This window comes from Bubalus bubalis, chromosome 1, assembly GCF_019923935.1.
Source record: "Bubalus bubalis isolate 160015118507 breed Murrah chromosome 1, NDDB_SH_1, whole genome shotgun sequence".
NCBI classification, from domain to species: Eukaryota; Metazoa; Chordata; class Mammalia; order Artiodactyla; family Bovidae; genus Bubalus; species Bubalus bubalis.
The window spans coordinates 132,508,589-132,526,395 of NC_059157.1; the positions used below are offsets into that span (position 1 = coordinate 132,508,589).

The 17,807-nt window shown below is 39.8% G+C and overlaps 1 protein-coding gene across 6 annotated transcripts in view; it reads left to right on the forward strand.

Moving 5' to 3' along the window:
• PEX5L (peroxisomal biogenesis factor 5 like) overlaps positions 1-17,807 on the forward strand; it is a 318,150-nt gene that overhangs the window by 83,196 nt on the left and 217,147 nt on the right. The window lies entirely within an intron of this gene.

Below are 17,807 nucleotides of genomic sequence, written 5' to 3' on the forward strand. Positions count from 1 at the left end.
TTGTTTTGTTTGTTTTTTTTTTTTGGTTGTTTTAAGTCAGTTTATCCAGTCAGTCTGAAAACTGTAGACATTAGAGTTGGAAGGAATTTCAGAAGAGAATCTAATGCAGTGATTTTTAAATTGTGCTCCATGAAACCCATTCCCAGCCACTTTAAACAGAGGAGGGGGTTTATGCCTGTGGTACAGTCCCTTAGAGTAAATAAGTTGGCCCCTAGGTGTGCAGAGAAACTTTGAGTGATGAAAGTGTGCTGCTGCTATGAAGTTTAATTATATTGGTTCTTCTTCATCCAAAGTAACTTGAGTCTTGGAATAGGGAAGTAGCTTGATTATCTATCACTTAGATTATTTTTTGTCACAAGAAATATTAGAATTCAGGTCTACAGCTTCATGTCCTGGCTTTACTCATCCACCCCTATAACTGCCTTCCTAAATTAAACTACTTTTTATCCTTCCTTCTAAATTCCCTCATGCTGGTAAGCTAAGCATACCAGTCAGTCTAGAAAAATCACTTGAGAAGAGCATGTATTTCAAATGCACAGCTAACTCTATTAAATTTGACACTTTTACGAAAGGATATTTGTATGAGATGCTTCCTACTTCATAAAGAGGTTATCACAAACTTTGTGACAGCTTCCCACTGTATGGAAGTGGAGTGAAGTCGCTCAGTTGTGTTCAACTCTTTGCAACCCTATGGATTGTAGCCCACCAAGCTCCTCCGTCCACGAGATTTTTCAGGCAAGAATACTGGAGTGGGTTGCCATTTTCTTCTCCAAAGGATCTTCCTGGCCCAGGGATCGAACTCAGGTCTCCCACATTGCAGGCAGACTCTTTTACCATATGAGCCACCAGGGCATACCATTCCATTGTATATCAGGGTTCAAATATTAAAGATTTTTAAGGGAATCTGAATCTCCTAAGATCCCCCTAGGAAGATTAGCAAAGCATTTCCTCCCCATTGAAGCAGAGGGTTTTCCCACAACTCGTCTCTCTGGTTTTCACTTGGATAAGCTTATCATCACCCTTTCAATTGGTTGTGGGGAATGTGAAGCTGCCCTACAGTCCAACATATAGCTTCCTGCTGCTGCTGCTGCTGCTAAGTCGCTTCAGTCGTGTCCGACTCTGTGCGACCCCATAGATGGCAGCCCACCAGGCTCCACCATCCCTGGGATTCTCCAGACAAGAACACTGGAGTGGGTTGCCATTTCCTTCTCCAATGTATGAAAGTGAAAAGTGAAAGTGAAGTCGCTCAGTCGTGTCCGACTCTAGCAACCCCATGGACTGCAGCCTACCAGGCTCCTCCATCCATGGGATTTTCTAGGCAAGAGTACTGAAGTGGGGTGCCATTGCCTTCTCCATATAGCTTCCTAGTCCATCCATTCTGAAGTAAGCTCCCAGCACTTTGTCTAATGAACCTTGCATGTGACCTCACTGATTCCTGACTCCATCAGTGTCTATTATCAGTGCTCTGAAAAACAGCTGTGGGTGGAAATATTTATACTGAAACTATTTATGTTACAAATTCAAAATCTGATCAATAAAAATGGCCATGGAAGAGATAGGCCATACAAAAAAATTTTTTTTCTTCTTTTGATACTTAAACAGGAGAGAGAATTTAGAGAGTGGACTTCCCTTCCTTCTCTTCTGACTTCAGACCTACATGCCTGTTCTCTGCCATTACACGGACCTTATCATTTCTGTGGTTATGCATTTATTTCTCTCCCATCCAGACTTTGCAATACGTGTCTTCTCCTTTCTGTTCAGCCCCATGTTCTGATCCCCGCCTCTGGAATGTGTCTCTTATTCTGGTACTGCATATATAAGCTTTGACAGAAACACAGCTCTTGCAAACCTACCTTTTTTTTAATGCTCCATTGCTTCCTTCTCTTTGTTCAAAACAACTCTATAATTCTGTCATTTCCATTTTTAGTCATTAATTTTTCACGTGGTCTACCCTCAATCAGTGAGTACCACTTCCTTCCTATCTCGTGATCTAGGAAAAACACATACACACACAAATGATCATTCAGCACAATTGTTATTTATTCCTCATCATAGTATTTTTTTTTTTTTTTTTTGCCAAATGATCTCATCCTTTAAACATATGAATAAGTGACTTATTAAAGAAATGGTGAGAGAATGTACCATCCTGGCTTTGTGCCGGATGTTCTGAATAGAAAAAAAATTCATTCATTACTTTTTTCTAACAAAATTATCTCATTTGTGTAATTCGTGAATAATTAATGAATTCTTGTAGAAAAACACTAAACATGCAGGCAAGTAGTTTTCTTCCAGTCAAAAGTTGTCCAAATATCACTTCCCTACACTCTCAGCTTCTATCTTTAAATGTGTCCCCAAAATTGACACATTAATTTTTGTGAACTATGGAAGTAGTTTCTGAAAAAGAAATGAGTGATAATGCATCAGTTGATGGATTTTTTTAATCAACTTGTTTAGTGCAGAATAAAACAAGTTGAAGCTCACAAACAGGCTTTGTTATTCTTAAACTTTTAAGCTAAAGATACAGAACCTTTGCATTAAAGAAACTTTGCATTAAAGAAAAAAATGACACAATATGTCTTTCATTAAGTGAATGAGCAATCTTACCCTTTCTTCCAAAGGATTTTAAATCCTTTTGTGGTTTTATGAACCACAGTAGCCATACAAGACATGCATGGACCACAACACTGCTTGGCTTACAGATGATAGATACTCAAGATGTGGAGAGAAGTGATGTCTCTTGCTGTGTCCCAAATACGGTGCAGACTCCTCAGTTGGGCTCGCAAGCCATGGGTGGTCCAGGCCCTGACTACCCTGTTATCCTCACCCAATGCCACCACAACTCCATGTCCCATTCATACTGAACAACTTGAAGCACCACAGGTGTGTAACACTCTTCCTCCCTTTTTGCCTTTGTCCTGTGCATGTGTATACATATGTGATACACATCACCAAATCTTCTGATATATCCCCTAGGAGTAGAAGGGTATAGATGGAGGGAAGGAGGCCTCCTCATAGTCCTGCTATAGACTCTCCCCTTTGCGAATCCAGATGCTAGGAGAGGAGAAAGAGAAGGAACAAGCCCCTTTTGACTCTGAAGACAGATATCCTAAACCCCATAGTTGTAGGGGAGAGTGAGAAGGGGAAAAAAGAAAACAAAAGTGAAAATAAAGCCTATGCCAAAGAAGAAGAAGAAGCAGCAAATGGGAAAACAGAAAAATCTGAGAAAATATTCTTTATAGACATGTGATATGGAAACAGCTTTGCTATGTATCTTCTGGGGCTTGGTTGTAGGGGAGAAGGCTTAGTTACATTCAGCACATGTATAACTTTTGTTGTTCCAAAGAAAATTGGAGCTTGATTCTGCCCTGTTCTGTCTCATGGGATACAGGAGGGAGAGCAGTGGAGAACCCAGGAGAACCACCAGCTCAGGGAATGCTGGCAACGTTTAACATTCAGTATTTAGGGGACACCACTAAGCAAAGAGTCATATGTTTAAAAACTGGTTCTAAGATAAACTGTGAACAAAATTAAATTGTCTTCTTTTTAATTATATGGTAACAAAATAACTTCCAAAGATACAGGGAATGCTGCTTTTGAAAAAAAAAAAATAGTATTTCAATGGAAATGATCTACCCTCCTACGTCATCTACTTATCTTACAAAAACTTAACAGCCTATTTCTTGCTAGGTATTTGCCTGGTGCTGGGACACAGAAATTACATAAACACAAGCACGGCCTCTAAGAAACCAATAGTACACTGTAGAGCTTCAGTCAATAGGCAGTTATGGTACCAGTGCTACAGGAGATTTAGAACTGAGGACCTAAGCGAGCATTTAGGAGCCTCGGGCCTCTGAGATGTGTATCATTACCCTAGCCATGGTCCTGAAAAAGTTAGTCTTCCTAGTGTTCCCTGTATTCCCAGGACAAGATGTGGGTTTGCAGAAGAGCTCAGTGACTCAAAAAGAAGTTCATGAACCAGCAGCATCAGCATGACCTACTGTATGTTAGAAATTCATACTCCAAGTTCCAGACTGAATCGAAGTCTCTAAGGGTGGGTGGGGATCAGGAATCGGTTTTCACAAGCCTTCCAGGGATTCCTATTCACATAACGCTTTGAGGTGCAGTTTTTTAGACTATTCAAGTTTTTGGTGTCAAGAAAGGATCAATTACTATTTTGGTAAAGACATTAAACTTTTATTTCCTAGCACTACAAAAGAAAAGGAGTTAAGACAAATTAGGGATCTTCAGTCCTTTATTTAAGTGTTTCTAACCTTGCAGATATTCCCTCCTGGCTTCATTCATTAAAGTGAACCTACTCAGTAATCAATCCTGTGACCCATGTTGTTTCATAAAGCAAATATAGCTGATGGATACCAAGAAGTAAAACTTGATAATATAATCTTTGCCTTAAGCTTTTCTAATCTTAAACAACTTTTATTAAAGCAATAGTTACATAGCATTTACTATGCATGTACTATACCCTGTTCTAAACACTATATATGTATATATATATTTATATTTATTGTTGTTCAATCACCAAGTTGTGTCCAACTCTTGCATCCCCATGGACTGCAGCACGCCAGGCTTCCCAGTCCTTCACTATTTCCTGGAGTCCACTCAAACTTATGTCCGTTGAGTTGGTGATGTTTTCCAACCATCTGATCATCTGCCACCCCCTTCTCCTTTTGCCTTCAATCTTTCCCAGCATCAGGATCTTTTCCAGTGAGTGGGTCATTTGCATCAGGTGTCCAAAATATTGGAGCTTCAGCTTCACCATCAGTCCTTCCAATGGATATTCAGGGTTGATTTCCTTTAGGGTTGACTGGCTTGATCTCCTTGCTGTCCAAGGGACTCTCAAGAGTCTTCTCCACCACCACAGTTTGAAAGCATCAATTCTTCAGTGCTCAGCCTTCTTTATGGTCCAATTCTCACATCCCTACATGACTACTGAAAAAACCATAGCCTTGACTAGATGGACATTTGTCAGTAAAGTAATATCTCTGCTTTTTAATATGCTGTCTAGGTTTGTCATAGCTTTTCTTCCATGGAACAAGCATCTTTTAATTCCATTGCTGCAATCATCATCCACAGTGATTTTGAAGCCCAAGAAAATAAAATCTGACACTGTTTCCACTTTTCCCCTTCTATTTGCCATGAAGTGATGGGACCAGATACCATGATTTTAGTTTTTTTGATGTTAAGTTTCAAGCCAGCTTTTTCACTCTGCTCTTTCACCCTCATCTTGAGACTCTCTTCAGTTTCTGCCAATAGAGTGGCATCATCTGCATATCTGAGATTGTTGATATTTTTCCTGGCAACTCATTTAGTCCTCCCAACAAATCTATGATGTAGTTGCCATTATCCCCATTTCCCAATGTACAGTAAGGCATAGGGAATTTTTTGCTAGGCTACAGCTTTGCACAACCCCAAGGAGATGTGCTGTGTGCACAGTCTGTGTGGCTGTGCATGACTGCCCAGGGTCCAAGGAGTTCAAAGTTAAGAAGCTGTCCTTTCCTCATGCTTCCCTGACTTATCAAGGAGACCTGTTATTAATGTCATCTTGACTGTGCTAGGAATGTAATAGGGTAAAATCTGATAAACCTTTTCTGTTTATAAGGGAAACATGTATAGGATTGTAAAAAAGCATAAATCAATTAAGATGGATAAATTGAAAAAGAAATATTTTTCCTTCAAAAGACATTATTCATGTGTATATATGTGTGTGTGTGTGTGTGTGTAAAAGAGTCATAAACACACAAGCCCAAAAGCAAATCTATGAAAAAGGGCAGTTCCCCAGTCCTTGGATAACTGCTCACCTCTGAGGCCACTGGGACCCTGCCCTGTACTGAATGGTAGGATCAGGTAACCAGGCAGCCTTCCTAGATAACCAGTAAAAGGCAGGTCCTACATTAGGGTTGATACATGGGCTCCAGTCCTCACATCTGAGGTGCTTCTCATGATAAGTTAAATCCTTCCTTTGCACCTAGAATTGCCTCTGTGCTCACCACATTTGAAAATATCCATGCCTGGATCAAAACAGGAGAGCCCATCATTTCAGCATTTGTTAAATAGCTTTCCATAACTGTGCTCTGGAAATGTCACTCTACCAGCTGCCCCACAGCAGCCGACCTTTCTTCTCAGGCTGAACTACCGAGTAGAGCTAGTTTATCCCAGGTGTTGGCAGAGCTGTAGTTTCCCTGCTTACCCGTCTAGAAAAGTGGTCTGAGAAGTGATGATCTGGCACCCCTTCAGACTTTCATTGCCACAACTCTGCCCCTCCAAGCTCTGGTAACTCCCACACCCTCCCAATAGCTGCACCCCACATTCCTCCAAAAGCCTTACCTGTTGGTGCTCTGACCTTCATCCTTGGGGTCTCTTTTCTTTCACTGGTTACTCTGCTGATACTGAGTATATAGAACCCTTCTGAGAAACTTTGACCAGATCAAAAGTATCACCCATGTTCCCAAGAACTCTCCATTTTTACATACTCTCTCATTTTGCATAGTCACAAGCATAATTTCAATTTTTTACATAGCTGCAGTTAGTGTGCATTCCATTTTGTAGCTCCCTCTTTATGTATTATGCCGGACTCATTTTTTCCACATCATCATTTATTTTTTATAGATGTCATTTTAATGGTTGCTTTATGCTGAATCAAGGGGATCCTTAGGCATTTGGGGGGGACAGTATGTTTTTTATTTTATTTCTTCTTAATTGGAGGATGATTGCTTTACAATATTGTGTTGGTTTCTGCCATACACCAACGTGAATCAGCCATAGATATACATACCGCACAACTTTCCCTGGCTTCTGTGGTGACCACCCACATCTTTCCCTTCTTCTTTCAAGATGCCAGTTATCAATTTAAAAAGGAAAGGAAGGGATTGCAGGAAAATCGTGTACTTTGCTATGATTAGACATATACTAATTTACCATGAATTATGCATATTTGTGGGAATTTGCACATTGTCATCCTTTCATACCCCTCTGCATCTTTAAATATCACTGTATATTTAAGTGTCCAGTGTGTGTGCCACCACGCACACTGCACTGCTCCTGTAAATCCTCAACTTTAAATCACATCCTACATGGCAGTTACACAGGATTCTGCTTCCTGAGGCTGACCACAGCTGAATCACAAACATGATTTGCATAAATCTGGTTTGCATGAATTCTTAAGTTTGCTGAGAAAGGAAATTGACTAAATATTGTTAGAACCACAAATAACCTGGGATATAATTTACTCTGGTGCCATATGCATTGAGGACACAGATGTATGGACCCACTGGGATATTCTCTTGCCAAAAGAAAAAAATAAAATACACAGACTTAGAGACCTATATTGAAGTCTAAGCAACTTATATGAATGGAATAATAGACTTAAGTCCTATGACTTTTTCATGTTGAAAGGCAATGATAAAAAGAAATAACTGTGAATGCATTTTAGAATATATAGTCTTTTGTAAGTATTCTAGGTTTTAAAAATGTTGCCTGGGTCCCAAAATGCAAAACTCTTACATTAATGCAGATCCAAGGAATACAGGAAGTTATTTTAGCAGAACTAAAATACAAGCGAGGATGTTAGGATTCAAGTTTCTGGCTTTACCAATGACTTTCTCTTTGACCTTGAACAAATCTCTAAGCCTTGACGTCCCTATCAGCAAAGTGATAATATTTTCCCTACTTCTATCTCACAAGAATTCCTGAAGAATTTCTTAAGAAAACTAAAAAAAAAAAAAAAAAAAAAAAAAAAAAAATTATCTGAGTCACTCAAGGGGATTACTTCTTGTGAATAAATCCAAAATAGTATCATCTTCAAGGAAGCCACTTACTAAGGCCCTGAGGTTATGAAATCAATGTCCTGTATTAAGGAGCAATTTAAAAATGAGATCCCCTGTAGAAAAATGAACACATACAGAACTATCATTTTTAGATCAGTAAAACTTAGGGAAGAAGGCAAAGTGTAGCTTAATTTAATTAATTTACAAGTGATATAATTACATTGTATTTCTTTTCAAATGATTCTTTTGATAACTTTCTCTCTAATCATAGAGAAAAAGTAGATAAGTTTTCATATTTATATTTTTCAACTGTTTTGAAAAGAGGACATTATAAATAGAGCTAGAGAAATAACAGTGTTGCTAATACTACTGATTCTACTATTTTTAATCAGAAAATTTTTTTCCTGGAAAAGCAAAACTTATGCTGAGGTTTCTAAAGTTTATTTAGTAGTCAAGAAATTGCCTATTCTAAGTATAAACAATATATCTGCCCCCCAAAACTAGAAAAAGTCCTGCTAGATGAATTTTGTTAACACCTGAGCTTGCTTTAAGATAAAAATGAAAAGCACGCAGGGTTCATGATGAGTCTTTAGCAGAAAAGTCACATCATATCTCTCAAAACACAGAAAACCCAAATTAGCTTCAGCAAAGCACCAAAGAAGAGAACTTCCTCTCCTGAAATAAGTTGGCATTTAGAAACTCTCTGTATAGCTTTGAAGGAAACCAGGCCCTCTGTCAATAAGTGCTCTTTGGAACAGTTATTTCAGGATATACTAGTGTGAAAGAGTAGTAATCACCAATGAGTTTTTATTACTCTTCCTTATTTAGAAATCTGTTTCTGACATCACAAGGGAGTCTTATGGTCAGCTTCCTCAGGACTTCTGGCCTAACATGAAGTAAAAAATAATATGGAAAACTTGAAAGGTTTAAAGCCATGTTTGGGGACAGGTTGCAGAGAAATTTAGTTAAGTCAGCTTGTGCAAAGGTCATTTTAAATACATGCATAAGCATTGAAGTTGAGATTGTTAGAGCTGGGTGGATCAAACTATATTCCAACTGTCCAGTTAAGTTTGGTGATGTCAGGAGTGGGGGAGGGATGGGAATAAAGGGAATTAACATTGTTGAGCACCTTCTATGTGCCAGACAACAATCTGAGAGATATTATTATTATGCCAATTTTTAAGAATCAGGGGAAAAAACTCCAAGGCTGAGAAGGTTTGGGAAACGTGAAAAGAAGCAAGCACATAACTAGTAAAACTGGAAAAATGAAATTGAAATAGTCTCCCTCCAAAGCCCATGTTCTTCCTACCAACTGCCTTCCCACAAGTCTTCAAGAAAATTAAACTACACTGCATTTGTTTAATTTAAAGGTACAGTTGTTAGTTACTGTATATTGCCTAGCACCCATGGGAGTTCCAATAAAAGCCTTTATTTTATTTTTTTTTTTTTAAGTCACAGACAGCAAAGAAAAAGGTGGGACTGGGTCAGGCTCAAAACACAGCCCCTGATAGTCAGTCCCTTCTTGGAGATTCCTTGAAAGAAGCCAAGTGCTAAATAATGGAAGTGAGCAGGCAGAGGGTTCTCTTGAAACACAAGAAACAAAACTGAAGGATGTAGTGTCCTATTTCCTAGTTTTACATGACCGTGCCTATATTTTACTCACAATTGGCCTAAAGATAAATTACACTGGAAACAATGGCTTATTTCCCTGGGTTTTTCTCCCATACTGAGCACGGGAGTTCCTATATTCATGGCAGATATTTTTTCTCACTAAAAGTTAATTCCTGAGCTTGTTCTTTTGTAACTGCAATTTAGGTAAAGTTATCCAAAGCAGGTGCAAAAGAAAGAAAAGAAATCCCTTTGGAACTTTAGATGCCATGAATTTTCCCAGTAGCTAGATGAGATTACCCCTCACATCCTTTCTGGGATTTATGGAATTAACAATGTTGGGAAAAACAAGAGTTTAAACATTTTGTAATTTTTCCAGAAGATTAAAGTATATAATGATGCTGAGAAAGATTGAAGGCAGGAGGAGAAGGGGACAACAGAGGACGAGATGTTTGGATGGCATCACCAACTCGATGGACAGGCTCTGGGAATTGGTGATGGACAGGGAAGTCTGGCGTGCTGCAGTCCATGGGGTCGCAAAGAGTTGGACATAACTGAGCAACTGAACTGAACTGAAAGTAGATAAAGGGTGTTACCTATGTACCATGTTTCACCTTTGAGGATATTTTGAGTCCCTTGTTCCCTTCTAGCTTCATTAGTTGCCAAATATTTGCTTTCTCATTGTATTCTCATTGGTTGACCATGTCTCTTTGTCCAGTTGTTCCATTTCCTTCATTATTTACTGCATGTTAGTCTTTGAGTCACTTCCTCAGAGAGGCTGTCCACTCCTTCACTTGCAGTGGAGTGAATTTCTCAGCATCATTCTACCATTTACATGCCGAGTCATGTTGAGGCCCACAGAGCTCACAGTCTCTCCATCACTGAGGATCAGTCACTTAAAGACATTCCTCACAGCACTGTGGAAGCCAGCATAGAGACACATAGAAATGATACAGCCTTGCTTCACAAAATGAAATGAAATGAAATCTTTTAATGTTCAGTAGATTGAGAATTTTATTTAAAAATGGAGACCTCATTGAGGACATCTACATACAAATAGATTAAGTAGCATCAGCAGTAAAATCTTTAAATAAAAATAACTATGCACAGTTTATTCAAGCCACTGTGTTTCATTGTTTTTAATTTTATCATCATCACCGTTGTCATCATCGTGGCATTGCTGAACACCCTCTATACTTGCTCCTGCTCTTGAGAAGTATATGCTGTCTCTATATTTATGAAATTAATGCCTAAACAAAGTGGCATGTAATAAACAAATTTATTTCTGCTTCACTTAACATCTGGAGTTTCACCATCCAGGGCTGGTATGGAGCTTCCCAGAGACATCACGGATACAGGCTTCTTCCAGCTCTCTGCTCTACTGCACCTTGGAAGAAGTCCTACTCCTTATATTTTAACACAGCTATTGAATCCCCATCCATTGTCTTTGATTTCCAAGAAGTGGGAAAGAAGAAAGGTGGGGAGAGAAGGGCAGCGACTATCTACCCCTCCTTTTTTACCCCCTTTTTTCTTTTCTCTTGTCCACGCCTCCTTTTAAGAAGCCTTCCCAGAAGTTCCATAGAGTTCTTTAATTTATATTTCATTGCCCAGTACTTAGTCATACGATCACAGTGGCTATTACAAAGGGGCAACTCCCAGGAAACACAAAATCATTTATTCTGCATGGTACTATGTCCACCAAAGAAGCAGTTACTAAGGAAGAAAGATACTGGGGTAGAAAACTAGCCATCTCAGCCATAATTGTCATTCTAAAATTGTCAAAAACAGATTTCACCTCTGAAGTCATTGACAAAAGAAAATAGCATGTATCACACATTTTGCAAATTTTTGTTAACAATTTTATCTTATAGAATCACAGAGCCCAATATTATTTAAGTTGTGGGTGGGGAAACAGGAAGAACTGTTTTTAGGGAATATGCAAAGTATCTGCAGTGCTGTCTCCAGCATTTAGCAATACAAAAAGGAACAGACTTACTTGTGTATATTCTGAAATAAGAAGAGGTCAACAGGACTTGGATCTTGTGGAATTAACAATTTCATTGCAGTCATGCCCTTGGCCATAGGCAGCACACGTTTTGGTTCAAGCCCTTTGTCGTGTTTCCCTATTTCAGAATCCCACCAACTTCATCTCAGCCTTTCCTCATTCGTCACTCACTTCATCAGTTCTTTAAGCTCCCCTGTGCAAATACTTCATTCACTTTGTCCCCTCAGGACATTCCATGTCAGTGAAGGGCATGTTATCATGATCTTACTTTTGTTTCTTTCACATTTTAGTGTGCATTTTCAACCAGATTCTAAGTGCCTGAATAGCTGTGCAGTCTATATTCTTGCCTTAGCCCCCAGAGAGCTTACTGGGGTACGGTGTATGGTGTATATAAACAGGCCCTCAGGAGCCTCTCATAGTAAATGCTATGAGAACAAGCAAAAGATGTGAAAAGACAGAAAAGAGGGCCATTTTTATAAGGCTGCCCTAATTGCTGAGCAAGGTTGATGGTGAGGCATGCTGAGACCCCACCACCATAGGGCCGCAGGAAGGGAGCAAAAGCTGACCTAAACATAAAGAACTGGGCAGCACTGGCCAAGTGCTGCTAACAGAGAAAGACCAGGGGGCAGTGGGACTCCAGGCAGAGCTCTGTGCTTTGGCCACAGTCCCGCACGACGTGCACCAGTGGCTGATTCATGTTGATGTATGGCAGAAACCAATACAACACTGTAGGCAATTATCCTTCAATTAAAAATAAGTTAATTTTTAAAAAATGTCAAGGAATCTGTGCATTTACAGCAGACCCTCAGCGAAGGCTGATGGTTCAGGGAAAGAGGCTGACAAGTGGTTCGGTGAGGTGACAGGTTCCCAGAGCAACTGATGTTGAAACTCAGTTGTACCTACAGGGTCAGCACTGCAGTCCTTATAAGGAGGAAACTACATCTTATTCATCTTGGTGTTCCCAGCACCTCCCCCTCTCCTGCTCACAGTATGTTTTTAATAAATGCTTGTCCCTCCTGGTTCCTAGTCCATGACCATACTACTCGAGGCACCACCTTGCTAGTGGAATGAAGCTGCTAATTCCTCCTCCATTTGAGAACTCCGTTGGTTTCACCTCGTATGAGGAAGGTAGCATGTGGGAGTGGGGCAAGAAAGCCACCTACCCTGCTCAGGTCCTTTGTTTGTACTTGGGAACAAAACACGATATTCCGTGCTATCAATGGCAGTCCAACGTTAACATAGCCAACTTTGTGTGCAGTGCTGCCAGATGTGTTAGACTGCAGGGGCTCTCAATTTAAAAGATAGCAATTGGCTGCCCTTTCATAATATAGAATGGACTTCCCTGGTGGCTCAGGTTAAAGCGTCTGCCTCTAATGCAGGAGACCTGGGTTCAATCCCTGGGTCGGGAAGATCCCCTGGAGAAGGCAGTGGCAACCCACTCCAGTACTATTGCCTGGAGAATCCCATGGAGAGAGGAGCCTGGTGGGCTACAGTCCATGGGGTCGCAAAGAGTCGGACACGACTGAGCGACTTAACTTTCACTAACTTTCACTTTCATAATATAGAATACTATGTACAACTTAAAATCATGCTAATAGAGGTTTTACTAACAGGAAAAAAAAAGAAACACTTGCAACATATTAAGCAAAACACAAACACAAGATGAAAATTTGGAAAGCTCCAACTGTGTTAAAACAAACTTAGCAAAAAAAAAAAGAGACTCTAAGGAAGCATTCTAAATTATTAAGTTATTATCTCTGAATGCTAGGTTTTTTAACTACTTTTCTGTTCTTTTTCTGTATTTTGCAATTCATCAATTGCCACAAAATCAGTTTTTAAAAACAAAAAGTAAAAATGTTTTACTTTTACTTGACTAAAAGTAAAAAAATAATGAGAAAGGTCTGTACAACTAATCAGACTAGAAACAATGCTGTCCCAAACACCAACTACAAATAAAATCATGTGTTTCCTTTAAGTAAGAGACACAATGGAATTAGAACCAGGAAAGCTAGTCATCTGCTTACTGTTGTGTGGACTTTAATTAAATATTATTAAAGTGTCTTCCCATGGAATAGAGATATACTGACTGCTTGTATTGAAAATCAGCATCGGTAAAAATGTTTCTTAAAAACTTCATAGTTGCCAAGTTTATATAATTGTGTTAAAAGTGAGCTTTAACAATGAGCATGAAATAGCTTCAGTGGCTTCAGATTAATAAAAGCCTCCTGTGCTTCCAGAGAGAGAAGGTCTGAGGTAGGCACTCCTTTTGTTTATCTAGTACTTTGTGTTTTCAGTGGCTGATGGGGATGGGAGACCAGGGAAGAGTAAAAAAATGGAGCCTATGCGTACCCAGTTTTCAAGTGATAGCATCATTTATAATTTTTCAGGATTGAATTGGTAACTCCTACAGGGAGGAAAATGCGCTGAGCTCCAGTTCTCTCCCTGGCTCTACACACCTAATTGTATTTCTCCTGTGCTGCGTTCTTGATCGTGTCCTCATTCATCTTCTCTGGTGAGATGACAACTTTGTCAGCACCCATTTCCAAAATCTCATTTTCCTCCTTGTAATTTCTCACCTTGCTGACCACAGTCAGACAAGAGAGGGGGGAAACCCAAGTGGTTTGGCAGTTGCTTTAGATAAAGACCAAACAGAAGCTAAAATCCTACAGGAAGGAAGACAGTTTGCTAAATAAGGATTGCATTTGGATTCTATCCACCACTTCTTTTGTTAAGTTGGATGGTTTAATAAATTTAGAAGGTGTCTGTGTCTCAGATGCAAAGACCATTATGAAAATGGGAGCTGAATCCAGGTCCCTTGCTCTGAAATATAAATCCAGGAAATGTATTTGTAATTATGGAAAATTGAATACAGTTTTGTTTATTCCTGGATGTTAATGCTTTTAATTAAGGAAAATTATCTGATTAATAACAATGTTCTATATAATAGATCTGATCCCTATACTTACTGTTCATTTTTTCCCTTCTTTCAAAACAACTTTTGATTATAAGAGGTAAAGTATACTTATCGTAAAAAAAATTTGGAGTCTGCAGACAAATGAAAAGAATGCTGTTCTTTACATCCGCACTCTCCTTATATTGTTTTTGCTTTGTTTTGGAGAATCAAGCTGCTGAACAGAATAAGCCTTTCAAACAAATCTGGGTTTTAATCCTAACTCAGCCACTTTCCAGCTGTGATTATGGACAAATTTCTTAACTTCCCAAAAACTTTTCTTCAGTTGAAAAATGAAGATAGTTATACATGCCGCATGCGGTTGGCATGAGAATTAGAAATAATGTATCCTTGGCACGTTGTGGCTGATCAATTAATGACAACTATAATAATAGCTATTATAAGTTTAAGACTTTAAACTTTTTTACAGCTTTTTTTCATGCTTAGGAACTTCAATCCTATTTCTAGTAGGTAGATATACCTAATGTGTAGAACTGAGAAGGACATCACCAGTTTGTCTCATGAGAACACTTTCTCCACACCTCAGGAAGGGATTTGCCAGGTCTGCCCTGATCATTAGTTTCTGAGAGCCTCCACCCAGTGGAAAATTACTGAAAGAAGGGGCTCTTGTCTCATATGCTGAGAAGCCCCACGTAGTCAGCGACTGCTACTGCCACTGGCCCACAGAATCCATGGCAGATGTTGCTCATTGATCCTTCTCTTTTTGTCAGTGCAAAACTTCATGTATATCCCTGGTCGGTTTCACACATTTCGTGTCCAGGAAAGCCTGACTGGCAGAATCTGCCTCCACTTATTGAAGGCCTGCTGGCACCATGTACTGTGTAGGTGGGAGAGCCTCTGGCTCCTGGGTTCTCAGTCATAGCTGCACACTGGGACAGCCTGAGGACATTTTACAGAACCGATGCTTGGGTCCCACCTACAGGGATTCTGATTCAATTAGTCTAGAGCTGGGCTCAGCTCTTGCTCACCTCACCCTGAGCTTTTGCCCTTCCAGTAGCCATAAAACCCTGTTACTGACTCTACTTGGAGTTTTTCAGAATCCATGTGTGCTTTGGAAATTGGTTGTTTTATCATCTTCTTACTTGCTTCTTGTTCTCATCCTCACTTCTATTCCTAATGTAGTTCCTCACCCAACTTTTTCATCTCTGATATTTTTTCTTTCTTCAGTCTCCAAGTTGGACCTATAAACAAGGAATTTCGGTGCAGATGAGCTGTTGTATGTTCATATTTCCTAAGTCCCTGCCTATGCCTAGCACTGTCCTAGGAGCTATTTCATTTAATCTTCACACCAGTCTTGGAAGGCAGGTTGGAGCAACCCAAATACCACTGGGGAAACTGTGATTCGTGGAGGCTAGTCCACTTAATGCTATTCAGCAAGAGCATAGATTCAAGTTTAGATCATCTCTGATTTCAAAATACTTCCTCTTTGTGCTCACCACAGGTCACATAATCAAAGGCTGGAGGTCAGGGGGAGACCATATGAAAGAGTGAAGCTGAGCGTATGCCGTAGGGAGAGGTATGGACTGCAGCAAACTGAAACAGGAGTGCCCCAGTGAGAACATTCAGATCACAGTTTTTCAACATTGCAGGCTAATAAGACACATCTAAGTATACCCTGAATTTGGCTTGCAGGCTACTACTGGCTTTTAAGTTTTGAAAAATTCCATAGTCATAGAATTTCACTCTCCAACCACATAGAAGAGGCCGAGAATGTACTGTGTGACCTCAGGTGGGATCACTGAGACGAATGAGTGGCAGTGAAAGGAGACAGATTCTGATCTGGTATGTTTTAGAGACCTTCCCATCAGGGCTGCCCAGCAGAAGAACTGGCTTCCTTGAAGCAGCAGCAAGTACAGCACCAGCAGATCACAGTACTAATGCCCCAGCAATCCTAAGGAAAGGTTCCTTCCCAGTGACGGAAGGTACAATCCTGTTAAACATTTACTGGGCCTCTCGTGTGTTCCATGCACTGTGCTAAGCACCGTGCAAGCTGCCAAGATGCTGGATCCTGGCAGAGGCTGCAGTCTTAGCTAGCCTGGCACCATGTAAAGAGATTTACACACATTAGTTCTTTAACCTTATAAATAACCTTGAGAGGTAATTGCCATTAACCCCAATTAAAAGGTGAAGATATCGAGACTCAAACTGAGAAAGCTGTTCAAGGGCACAAGATAGTAAATGGCAGAGAGAAGACTTTAACTGAAATTAAAAGTCTATGCTCTTAATGACTATGCCAAGTATCCTCCTTCAGTGGGGACACCAGCTTGGAATCCTGAGTCATCATTCATCAAATCTGCCCCAGCCCTGGTGCCCTAGTACTCAAGCTCTAGCCCATCGAACGCTGTCCAGACCATATCACGAAAGAGCCACCCAAGAACTCCCATCCACTAGCCCCTCCCTGGCTTCTGGGGCCATGAAATGGGATTAAGTGCAGTTGGTTCCATCCAGTGGAATCACAAGAGAACCAGTTGCAAATTGTCTTAAATGTGTCACTATTGTTTCTGGAGCAGACAGTAAGATAGGAGATATTCTAAGTGCAAGCTCTGCACAGCTTTTCTCACTTCAAATATGACTTTAAGGTCAGCACTGCGGCAAAATATCAAGAAATAAACATATTGAGAGGCAGTCTTGCATTAGGAAGAAGACAAAGAGAGATGAAGAGATCTGAGTTTAAGTCCTGATTCTGCCACTTATCAGTTCTGTGATCTTGCCTTTCCTGTCATTAGAGTGAATTCCTGTTTCTGTGTGTAGAAAAGGGGCTTGCAGATTGTTATGGGTGTGTCACAGGTATTTGTGCTCCTTCCTTAAATAATAATAGAAAAATGCTAAATGTGCCTTAAAATGGGCATAAATTAAGATCTACACAGTCAAAGGCTTTGACATAATCAATAAAGAAGTTTTTCTGGTATTCTCTTGCTTTTTCAATGATCCAACAGATGTTGGCAATTTGATCTCTGGTTCCTCTGCCTTTTCTAAATCCAGCTTGAACATCTGGAAGTTCACGATTCACTATTGTTGAAGCCTGGCTTGGAGAATTTTGAGCATTACTTTACTAGCATGTGAGATGAGTGCAATTGTGCAGTAGTTTGGGGGAGGCTACGGGAAGAAAAAGGAAAACTTTTATTTATTAAGCTCCTGATACATGCCAAGCCATGCCAGATTTTTCCAGGCATTTCATTTAATCCACACACCAGCACTGTAAGATGAACAATTTTATCCCCATTTTCACAAATGATGAACCCTAAGGTTGAAAATTTAAGAAAACTGCCTTGAGTATTCAAGACCAGATTTGAACTCAAGTTCAAGCTTTAGCTCTTCTAGTAGAGACCATAGTGTTTTGATTTTGTTTAATAAAAATTTCTTCTTAAGAGGCTGGGTGCAGACAAAACATCTTATCTTTCATGCATCTCTGTAGGCAACAATCTGCTATTATCTGAGTTAA